Below are 12314 nucleotides of genomic sequence, written 5' to 3' on the forward strand. Positions count from 1 at the left end.
GCTGTGCTTGGGGCAGCAAAATGCCTAGAGCCAACCCTGGTCAAATCTATGCCCACCTATTTTTAAATGCCCTTTCCTTCATATCAAGAGATTCAGATGAGGCTTTGCCAAAGAATGTTTTAGTTGCTATGAGTTGGATGAATTGACTATGAGTCTCTTGTCATTCCCACCACATTACAGAAGGCATGAAATCAACATCTTCACACATTGAAGCTATTCTACAATTTCACAAATGAGCCAACTGGACCCAGTTTACCCACTGAGTTCCTGTAATGGTTTAGTCTTGGACAAACTAAAAATATATCAGTAAAACTGCACCACTTGACATATAGCTGCAAGATTTTCATGGCAAGGGCCACACATGTATTTGTTTTGGAAGACCCATTGCACATTCTTGGTCGCTATTAAACATTAAATGATTAATAAAAATATTTTAATGTCTTTCCCCTTTCTTGGGGCCTGAACTACAACAGATGCAGATAAGCATTAAGGTGCAGACCACATTTACACCATAAATGCTGTTCTAATGAGGATTTAATTTTAGTTTTAGATACCCTGGTAAATTCAAGTTCTGCACTCACTATCAGCTGTGATTCCCTGGCTCTGCTTATGCTTTAAAATCTTCAGACGAAAGGCACTATACAGAAGTGCAAATTATCTATATTATAACTCTGACTGTTCATTTTACCTGTGAGATATTATGTTCAGGAGAAACTAAATTTATTTGTTTGTACTCGTTCCATGTGTCCATATTCTACTTATAACCATAGCACTTGATTTCAGTGGGCCTACTCATGTAAGTATGGCAGTGTATGTAAGATTGGAAAAAAAACTAATGCACAGTTAAGCTAATTCAAATGATTATATATACCAGGGATGGCAATAGATGTCTTCACATGAAATTAGGTGCTAGCAGAAATTTCACATCATATCCTAGGGAGAGAATGTAATGTTGGGGTGTTTTTGAAGAAGATCTTAAATAAAGGTCTCAACAGATCACTGGCAAATGTTTTTACCAGCATGAAACAGGGTGATTAGCTACTGGAGCATCCATCTTATCCGTTGATGTCTGAACCAACTTTAGATGGTACATGCATTGCACTTTTTGACTGCTAATTTTGCAGTCTTTATGAAGGAAGTTCCAGACACTTTATGCTAAGAAGAACTACTGGTTGCTTCTATCCTCACATGGCCTGATTCCATGTCTCTGGATAATATCTAGAAATGTAGTTATCAAACTATGCATCACCTCCTTAACTACAACTACTGGAAAGAACAGAGGGCCATAGATTCCGCTGAAGAGTATCTTATTCTCTGGATAGTCCAAATGAAGTCAATGGGACTAACTCATGAAGTAAAGTACTAAGCAGTATGTGTATGGGAATCCCTAGATTATCTCTAGATATTTACTAGTTTGGTGCTTAACAAGAAACATATTGAAGTTGGTTTAAATTGAAATGGAAGTCAAACTGTGTTTGTTAAAATTATATATAGTTTACTGATGATATACAGTGATAAAGACCCAGAGTTGTGAAGTGTAGGATTCATAGAAAGCAGTGAGCACTTTGCAATGCTGAGACAATTTTTACTTTACAAAATATTTAGATGCTTGTTTCCCTCTCCTTCTGGTGACCTATATAGGACATATTCTGAATTTGCTCACTGCCCTTGGGTGATAGACTTGCCACTGCACATGGGGAAAACACCTTGGTAGGATTCAAGTCCTTACACCTTGAATTACACTTTAATCCTAGTTATTAAAACAGTTTAAAGTAAATTAGTTCATGTTTGCTGAAAAGTTTTGGCAACTACCGCAGTCACTTCTTTTCAGCATTAATAAAAGAAATATTTAGTATGTAGCATATGCTATAAGATAAAGAAATTAGCCATTAAAATTTGATAACATAATTAAGCTATAGTCTGTGCTGTTGAGGTCTCTAGTAGGAGTTAATGGACGGTAATGTGAGTTATGCCTAAATTTATGGCACATAAAGTAGCTACGGTCTGTTATCTTTTGGAGAGCCTTCACTGAAGGGGATCTATTTTCTATAAAAGCAAGCAATTAAAGTTTCATTTTTATAAATACTTGATCTGTTCAATGTTGAAAATTGGCTCTGATGTCTCTGGGGTGTGAGGCTAAGAAACCACACTACTCCACAAAGCCTGGGCTCACAGGGTGAAATCCACCTCCCAACCTCAGAACAGGGTGTGGGGCTACAGAGCAGCCTGTCAAGGTTGTTATGACAGCCCGCGGAGCCTCTGAGCTTATACAACTTTGACAGTCAAACATGTTGAACCTCCAGAAGATGATGGTAGCTCAGTCAGCACTGGCCCCCATGGGATGTAGCTGAATTTTGAATGGTAGAATAATCTCTCCTTCAGGGTCAAATTGTGACATTTAAGCCACTGGCCCTGGTAGGGGGCAATGGAGAGTTATCACAGGAGGGAACATGCCTCAGAGAGAAACAATCCTTCCTGGAGCAGCCAGGTGCATAAGGACTGTGAAAGCAGCACCATCTTCAGCCTCTCTTTTTAATAAAGAAGGTCAAAACTTGGAATTTCCATTCCGTTGGAAATTCCAACATTCCAAAATTTGTTTTTGTTCTTCATCAGAATGAAAAAAAATGAAATTTACTGGAAAAAATATATATTTTGAATACATTAGTTTTGTGACAATTGAAACGTTCTCTTTTGATAAAATCAAAACCTTTGGTTCCAGTTATGACTTGTTAATTTTATATTATAATTTACAACAACATAAATTTCAAAACAAAAACATCAAAATGTTTTGTTTCAACCATATCAAAATGTTTCATTTTTTTTCTAAACAAAACGTTATTGAAATTGGTACGTTCCACTGAAAACTTTTGCTTTTGACGAAACAGCTTTTTCTGATGGAAAAATATCCCAGCAGGAAATTTTCTACCAGCTGTACTTCTTAAAGCTGTTTCACAGTCTCACCTCCATCACATCCCTTTTGGAGTGACCAGAGCCCTGGGGGGCCCTGTGACACCTCAAGCACAGGAACCACAGTGGTAACAGGCTATTCTGTCTACCATGCCTGTTATCTTCTAGCTGGTCATAGACTCAAAATCACATGTACATTAAAGTATCAGAGGGGTAGCCATGTTAGTCTGGATCTGTAAAAGCAGCAAAGAATCCTGTAGCACCTTATAGACTAGCAGACGTTTAGGAGCATGAGCTTTCGTGGGTGAATACCCACTTCGTCAGATGCATGCAGTGGAAATTTCCAGAGGCAGGTATATATAAGCAAGCAAGCTAGAGATAACGAGGTTAGTTCAATCAGGGAGGATGAGGCCCTGTTCTAGCAGTTGAAGTGTGAAAACCAAGGGATGAGAAACTGGTTCTGTAGTTGGCAAGCCATTCACAGTCTTTGTTTAATCCTGAGCTGATGGTGTCAAATCTGCAGATGAACTGAAGCTCAGCAGTTTCTCTTTGAAGTCTGGTCCTGAATTTTTTTTGCTGCAGGATGGCCACCTTAAGGTCTGCAATAGTGTGGCCAGGGAGGTTGAAATGTTCTCGTACAGGTTTTTGTATATTGCCATTCCTAATATCTGATTTGTGGCCATTTATCCTTTTCCATAGCGACTGTCCAGTTTGGCCGATGTACATAGCAGAGGGTCATTGCTGGCATATGATGGCGTATATTACATTGGTGGACGTGCAGGTGAATGAACCGGTGATGGTGTGGCTGATCTGGTTAGGTCCTGTGATGGTGTCGCTGGTGTAGATATGTGGGCAGAGTTGGCATCGAGGTTTGTTGCATGGATTGGTTCCTGAGCTAGAGTTACTATGGTGCGGTGTGCAGTTACTGGTGAGAATATGTTTCAGGTTGGCAGGTTGTCTGTGAGCAAGGACTGGCCTGCCACCCAAGGCCTGTGAAAGTGTGGGATCATTGTCCAGGATGGGTTGTAGATCCCTGATGATGAGTTGGAGGGGTTTTAGCTTGGGACTGTATGTGATGGCCAGTGGTGTCCTGTTGGTTTCCTTCTTGGGTTTGTCTTGCAGTAGGAGGCTTCTGGGTACAAGTCTGGCTCCGTTGATCTGTTTCCTTATTTCCTCGTGCAGGTATTGTAGTTTTGAGAATGCTTTGTGGAGATTTTGTAGGTGTTGGTCTCTGTCTGAGGGGTTAGAGCAGATGCGGTTGTACCTCAGTGCTTGGCTGTAGACAATGGATCGTGTGATGTGCCCGGGATGGAAGCTGGAGGCATGAAGGTAGGCATAGCGGTTGGTAGGTTTTCGGTATAGGGTGGTGGTAATGTGACCATCACTTATTTGCACCGTGGTGTCTAGGAAGTGGACCTCCCGTGTAGATTGGTCCAGGCTGAGGATGATGGTGGGGTGGAAGCTGTTGAAATCGTGGTGGAATTTTTCCAGAGTCTCCTTCCCATGGGTCCAGATGATGAAGATGTCATCAATGTAGCGTAGGTAGAGAAGGGGCGCGAGTGGATGAGAGCTGAGGAAGCGTTGTTCCAGGTCGGCCATAAAAATATTGGCATATTGTGGGGCCATGCGAGTGCCCATAGTGGTACCACTGATCTGGAGATATATATTGTCATCAAATTTGAAATAGTTGTGTGTGAGGATAAAGGCACAGAGCTCAGCAGCCAGTTGTGCTGTGGCATCATCAGGGATACTGTTCCTGATAGCTTGTATTCCATCTGTGTGTGGGATGTTTGTGTAAAGAGCCTCTACATCCATGGTGGCTAGAATGGTGTTTTCTGGAAGGTCACCCATGCATTGTAGTTTCCTCAGGAAATCAGTGGTGTCGCGGAGATAGCTGGGAGTGCTGGTGGCATAGAGTCTGAGTAGAGAGTCCACATATCCAGACAGTCCTTCAGTGAGAGTGCCAATGCCAGAGATGATGGGGCATCCAGGATTTCCGGGTTTGTGGATCTTGGGTAGTAGATAGAATAACCCTGGTTGGGGCTCTAAGGATGTGTTGATTTGTTCCAGTGTTAGCGTGGGGAGTGTCCTGAGTAGATGATGCAGTTTCTTAGTGTATTCCTCAGTGGGAACTGAGGGAAGTGGCCTGTAGAATCTGGTATTGGAGAGTTGTCTGGTGGCCTCCTTTTGGTAGTCAGACCTGTTCATGATGAGAACAGCACCTCCTTTATCAGCCTCTTTGATGATAATGTCAGGGTGACTTCTGAGGCTGTGGATGGCATTGCGTTCTGAATGACTTAGGTTATGAGGCAAGCGATGTTGTTTTTCCACAATTTCTGCCTGTGCACTTCTGCGGAAGCATTCAATGTGTAGGTCCAGACTGTCATTTCGACCCTCAGGAGGAGTCCATATGGAGTTCAAAAACCTGTAGGAGAACACTTCAACCTCCCTGGCCACACTATTGCAGACCTTAAGATGGCCATCCTGCAGCAAAAAAACTTCAGGACCAGACTTCAAAGAGAAACTGCTGAGCTTCAGTTCATCTGCAGATTTGACACCATCAGCTCAGGATTAAACAGACTGTGAATAGCTTGCCAACTACAAAACCAGTTTCTCCTCCCTTGGTTTTCACACTTCAACTGCTAGAACAGGGCCTCATCCTCCCTGATTGAACTAACCTCGTTATCTCTAGCTTGCTTGCTTATATATACCTGCCCCTGGAAATTTCCACTACATACATCTGACAAAGTGGGTATTCACCCACGAAAACTCATGATCCTAAACGTCTGTTAATCTATAAGGTGCCACAGGATTCTTTGCTGCATGTACATTAAAATGTGTGTTATTTTGGTCAAAGAATGTGCAATAATCTGGAAAGCATAATATATGAGTGGTTTTGGGTGCCACAGGGAAGAATGTAACATTTATCACTTTCCCCCTCCTTGGGTCTCCTAGCACCATTTGTACAAGTGTCATTTATTTCTGTTCTCCGTCACTTTGCATAATGCAGGTAGGTCTATGGGCTGGAAGGTTTCTGATACCTAAGTGTTCCAATAAATAAATGCAGCAGATGTTTACAGTGCTGCTTCTTTTTTTCTAGAGAGACTTTATTCTTGCATTAATGTATATGCCTTCTTCATTCCTATCCCAGCATATCACAGAAACAAAAGCTGTGATTCATCAGGACGATCATTGTTGCCAATTGACATCAGCTGAGGATCTGGCCCACGAGGTTTAACTTTCTATGAACATACTGGGAAGAGCTGAAGAAGAGCTCTGTGTAACCTCAAAAGCTTGTCTCTTTTACCAACAGAAGTTGGTCCAATAAAAGATATTGCCTCGCCCACCAGGTCTCTGTTTTGGGAAGTGATATTTTCAGTCAGATGTATGCAATAATACAATGGTAGTATCTTTAGCTCTCTGGATGGAAGATGGAATGAATCAGGACCTCGTATTTGCAATGGGATACATTAACTAGCTCTAAATTACTGATAAAGCTACTTAGTAAAATGAATTGGAATTATAGATCCTTAATGTGAAGACAAAAACTCTCTCTGGAAAACAGTGTTTTCAAGTCCATAAAATAAAAGCTGATTCTGGTTTATTTTTGACATTGGTTCTGTATTTCCTAGTTAGTCAGACAAAAATAATCAGGGATATGTATTCAGAACCATCTCATGTTACTCATTTTAATAATATGAGATACAGTGGCATATCTTCCAATTATTAACTGCCTTATCTTTATCATTTAGTTTTCATGCTGAGCAATATTTTGCTGCATGATTGCTAAAGGCAAAATAGACCAATATTTTTAACAGCATGTACCAACTTAACTCAATATTCAGCAGCCAAAGGGTCATCCAGAGGAAATGCCTTTGTAAAAATATAAATTAACCAGAATTGGTTTATTATGATAATGTCCTTTCTAAGAAAAGAGCCATTCTGTTTTACATTACTTAGATGCATTGGCAGAGACAGATATTGCTTGCATTACATAGGGAGCAACTGTGTTAAAACTATTTCAGATGCACTATTATGAGTTCAACCCATTCTTTGGCTCCAAGAGGCTTGCTGGAGTAACACTGAGCCAAAACCTGCAGTTCTGTGAGGCAAGTGAAGAGGGATGGAGGAGAATGAGGTAAGATATGGGGGTTCAGGCACAGTACGAAAAAGCATGAAAGATATGGTAACCCCAGTGTACAACAGGTGAAGAGGTAGACAGTCTAATAATACAGGGGGCTGGTAGGTGTAAATTGACACAGCTTCATTGAAGAAATGGAGCTACACCTATTTGCATAAAGTGATGATCTGGCCTAAAGAGTGTGAGAATCAAAATCTCCTCTTTGCTCCGAGGAGAACGGGGCTTAGTTGTGACATCACCAACAGTGGCAGAAATAGTAAGAGTGCAGAGGGGATGATCCTGGCCCCCCAGCAGCCTTTGGGTGCATGTGTGGTGCCTCTTCAAACACATTATGCAATTGCCAAAGAAGATGTATGACACAAATTTTCTCATGGGACTGGAGAACAAATCCATCCCTCACTCACCTGCTAGCAGTGGCTCCTGTCCTGCAAATCTGGTCCAGCTACTCCTTTGTCATGAGGACCAGACAACTGGGCCAAACTTGAAAAGCACTGTGATCCCGTGCCACTCACCCACATTCGCCAAAAGTGTTGCCATCTTTTGGGGGGGAGGGGGGTGGGGCAGTTACTTGGCCTCATTATACCTCAGAAAGGAGCATTAAAAGGTATGAACAAACTGGTTTGAATTTTTGCATTGCAGTTCACCTTGGAAGTACAAAGAAATCTCCTTTATCCCATCAGCCATTATTTAGCCGACTCCTGCATTTCCATGTTTCTGAAGATCTATGTCACTTAAAGCACCACTCCTCAATTGTTCCAATTTTAGTGTAATCTGACAATTTTTCCACAGTACAAACATGCCTTGCTCCAAGTCATTTACAAACCGCAGAGCTTGAGCCCCTATAACTCTGAACATGGTTAAATATAACACATGACTGAGTCTGAGAGGAGGAACCAGGTGACTATGGGCCTCAGTTGTGATGTTGGGCTCAGCCCTGAAGGAGGCATAAGCTCCTTCCCAGAGTAGTCCTGAAAGGGCTCCGGACTCAGAGACACACGCTGAGGTATGATTCCTTCCCTGTTTCTCTCCCTTGCTCTAGAAGAACAGAACTGTTTGATTGTGTGCACACAGCTTTGTAGGGAACGTAAGGGGTAATACTTTACTGCTGGTCTATAACATCAGCAAATTATGTCACCTTCCACATTGGTTTACCTGTGCTGGCCAATGGATGGGAGAGAATGTAGACCCAAAGCTTCCCTTATTCCCTGCCTCATCGTCAGGGCCAAATTTCCCATTAGGTACATGCTTAGGAGCACCGGCATTCTAGGGTCACCTAAAAATTCAAATTTTGCCACTCTCAGGTCCCATCAGGAGGCAGGGACAGCTAAGGGGCAGATGGCCTCATGCAGCCCTGCTGGACAGCTCCTTGCTCAGCCTGGCAGACAGAATCACCTCCCAGCAGGGCCAGTGATTGCAGCAGGGTAGGGGGGAGGGCATGGCTTGAGAGAATGGGTCTCTGGGAGGGCTTTAGACAGTGAGGGGAAGGAGGGTGCTCAGCAGTGGCGGCTTGTGGGGAGTGGAGGAGGTCTGTGTGTGTTGGGGAGCTGGGCAGTGGGGTGCCTAAAAGTTAAAAGTAGTGGTGTACACCCAACAGTTAGGAGCTCTGAGCTGCCGCAGGCAGTGGGGGCACCCTGCAGCTCCTGGCCACTGCAAGTGGCAAGCGTGGGGAGGGCTATGAGCCCCTGCACCTAGGGGAACCCAAGGTGTAAATCCAGCCCTGCTCACCCTATCCTTCTGCTCTGGAGGTTAGAGACCTCCCTACTCATCCTTAATCCAGGCAGCCTATGCCTCTATTGTTGCTAAGGAAAATCATGCCTCACCAATCTATTAGAATTCTTTGAGGGTGTCAACAGGCATGTGGATAAGGGTGATCTAATGGGTATAGTGTACTTGGATTAGCAGAAAGCCTTTGAAAAGTTCCCTCACCAAAGGCTCCTAAGCAAACTAAGCAGTCATGGGATAACAGGGAAGGTCCTCTCATGGATGAGTAACTAGTTAAAAGATAGGAAACAAATGCTGTTTAACATACTCATAAATGATCTGGGAAAAGGAGAGGACTGTGAAATAGCAAAGTTTGCTGATGATACAAAATTATTCAAGATAGTTAAGTCCCAAGGTGACTGCAAAGTGTTACAGAAGGATCTCACTAAAATGGGTGATTGGGCAACAAAATGGCATATGAAATTCAACTTTGGTAAGTGTAAAGTAATGCACACTGGAAATAATAACCCAAACTACACATATATAATGATGGGTTCTAAGTTAGCTGTCACCATTCAAGAACAAGATCTTGGAGTCACCATGGATAATTCTCTGAAAACTGCAGCTCAATGAGCAGTAGTGGTCTATGGCATGGCATGCACTCACTGGCGCGGTGCTTCCTGATGGTCAGTCTGGGAAATAGCTCTTTCCAGCCTCGGAGTGCCTCCTGCTGGCTGGTTTCTCTGCCTTGGTTACTAGCCCTGTTGTCTCCACCATCTCTGGCTCCATGTCCCTCCAGGACCCTGGTACTCCTTATCTTGGGGTGCTGCCCCACAGCAGTGCCCCCGCACTCTGGGTCTCCCCTCCTCAGAGGAACCCCAGCCCCCTATGCCCACCTTGCCTCAATGGCTACTGCCAGTAGTCATCTAGCCTCCTAGCTCTGGGGAAAACTGCAGTCTGTAATGGCCACTCATCATTGGTAAGGGGATTGGACCTGCTGCCTTCTAGCCCCAACTGTCTCCCTGCAGCCCCAGTACCTCCTTAGGCCTTCCTGCCAGGCCTCAGACTGGGAGGTAGCCAGGCCTGAGCTCCCCTGCTCAGCCTGCCTCTTCCCCAGCAGTGCTTTGTCGAAGGTACCCTGTCTCTCCCAGGCAGCTAGGTCCTTCTCACTCCAAGGCTGGAGTGAGACTCCCTTGGCTTCTTAGTCACAGCCCTCTTAACAGGGCCAGCTATGCCCTGACTGAGCTGGCCACACCAACAACCTAGCCAGTCTCCCTCAGCTGCTCTCACTCCTTTTATCCCAGGAGCAGGGTAACCACCCCGCTACATGGTCAAAAAAGCTAACGGAGTGTTGGTAATTATTATAAATCCTTGAATTCTGGGTCCACGTCTGGTCCTCCATCTCAAAGAGGATATAGTAGAACTGAAAAATTAACCTGTGGAACTCATTGACATGGGATCTTGTGATGGCCAGAAGTATAACTGGATTCGAAAAAAGAACTAGATAAGTTCATGGGGACAGGTTCATCAATGGCTATTAGTCGAGATGGTCAGGGATGTAACCTAAATCTCAGATTACCAGGAGACGGGGGATGGAGGAGAAGAGGAGTGGATTTGTTCATTATTCTGTGCACTTCCCCTGAAGTTCTGCTACTGGTCAGAGACAGGATGCTGAGCTAGATGGACCATTGGTCTGACTCAGCATGGCAGTTTGTATGTTCTTATTGTTCAGACCCATAATCCAAAAGTCACTCTCTGGGTGAAATCCTAGGTATCAATGGCATTTTGCCACTGACTTCAGTGGGGTACGAATCTTCATCATATGAGTTTAGAGACTGAACTATGCAAAACTTTAGCGGCAGGAGTCAAAATCTAATGCAAAAAAAACTTCAGTTGAGAAAATCTCAAAACTGGAGGACATTGGAACAGCTTATCTAGGGCTGAAAGTAAATAAACTGATAACAGCTGCTTCTTTATTTTATTTTTACATCCCAGCATAAAAAATCTTATTAGCCCAAAGAAATAAGGATCTGCAGTAATTTTTAAAGAAACTGCTTACATGGTCACACACTGAATTAAAGGCATGATCAGAGATCACACACAGAGTCCCTAATTTATGGAAATGAGCTAGTTAAAATTCTGCTGGCAGCCATATACAAAAGTGGGTCTAATGGAATTTAATTCTCCCTTCTCTATTTTTGGAAAAAAATATAACATGAAATCACCATCTATAAATCAATGTTTGCAAATTTCAAGTGTTGATCTAGTGGTGGCTTCTGGTTGAGTCCAGCTGATCTCTATAGCTTGGCTTTGCTACAGATTTGCTGAATAACCTGGAGCAAATCATTTAACTCTTATGTCTCAGTATACCAATCTGAGATAGTGGGATAATATACATGGTACCATTTTATCAATCTTTTTGAGATCATTGTATTAAAGTGCTATAAAGGTATTGTCACAAACAGATAGTTAAGGGTTAATGTCTCTTTTACTTGTAAAGGGTTAACAAACAGGGAACCAAACACCTGACCAGGGGACCAATCCGGAGACAAGATACTTTCAAATCTCAGTGGAGGGAAGCCTTTGTTTGTGTTTTTTGGGTTTGGCTTTGTTCTCTCTGGGTTCTGAGAGTAACCACACGTACCTACAGGCTCTCTAATCTTCTGTTCAAATTTAGTAAGTACAAAGGTAGAAAGGCGGTTTAGTCTTTTTAATTGTTTTTCTTTATTTGCAAATGTGTATCTGGCTGGTAGAAATTAAATGTGTATCTGGCTGGTAGAGTTTTAATGTGTATTTGGCTGAAAGTATTTTAAATTGTATTTCTGTTGGAGGAGGCTTTTTCTCCAGTTTCTATAAGCTGACAGACCCTGTAACTTTTACCATCTAAAGTGCAGAGACACCTTTTACTTTTTTCTTTCTTTTTATTAAAAGTTTTGCTTTTAAGACCTGTCTGATTTTTCCCCCTTGTTGAGGCTCAAGGGAATTGAGTCTGTACTTAACAGGGAAAGAGAAGGGAGGGGAAGGGTGGAATCCCTTTGTTTTAGATTCACGGAGTGTGAATCTGTCTGTCTCTCCAGGAGACCTAATTTCTCTGTTGTGATTCAAGGAGTTTGAATCACAGTAATCTTCCAGGGTAACCCAGGGAGGGGAAGGCTGGGAAAGGCAATGGTGAGGAAAGGGGTTTACTTTCATTGTGTTAAGATCCAGGGGGTCTAGGTCTTGGGGGTCCCCAGGGAAGGTTTTGGGGGGACCAGAGTGTATCAGGCACTGGATTTCCTGATTGGTGGCAGTTTATCAGATCTAAGCTGGTAATTAAGCTTAAAGGAATTCATGTTGGTACCCCAACTTTTGGACTCTAAGGTTCAGATTGGGGAAATATACCATGACAGGTACAAACTATTACTAATTATTATTCTACATTAATGTTATTTTTTCCGGATTATTTATTTACAAAGAGATACCTTTGCACACACATTATACATTTCTAAACAAAGGCTTTTCAAACATGATTGGTATATAGTACCAAATGGAATATATTTAAAATATATTCACTGCAGAGACTGCA

This window comes from Gopherus flavomarginatus, chromosome 2 (genome assembly GCF_025201925.1).
Source record: "Gopherus flavomarginatus isolate rGopFla2 chromosome 2, rGopFla2.mat.asm, whole genome shotgun sequence".
Taxonomy (NCBI): Eukaryota; Metazoa; Chordata; order Testudines; family Testudinidae; genus Gopherus; species Gopherus flavomarginatus.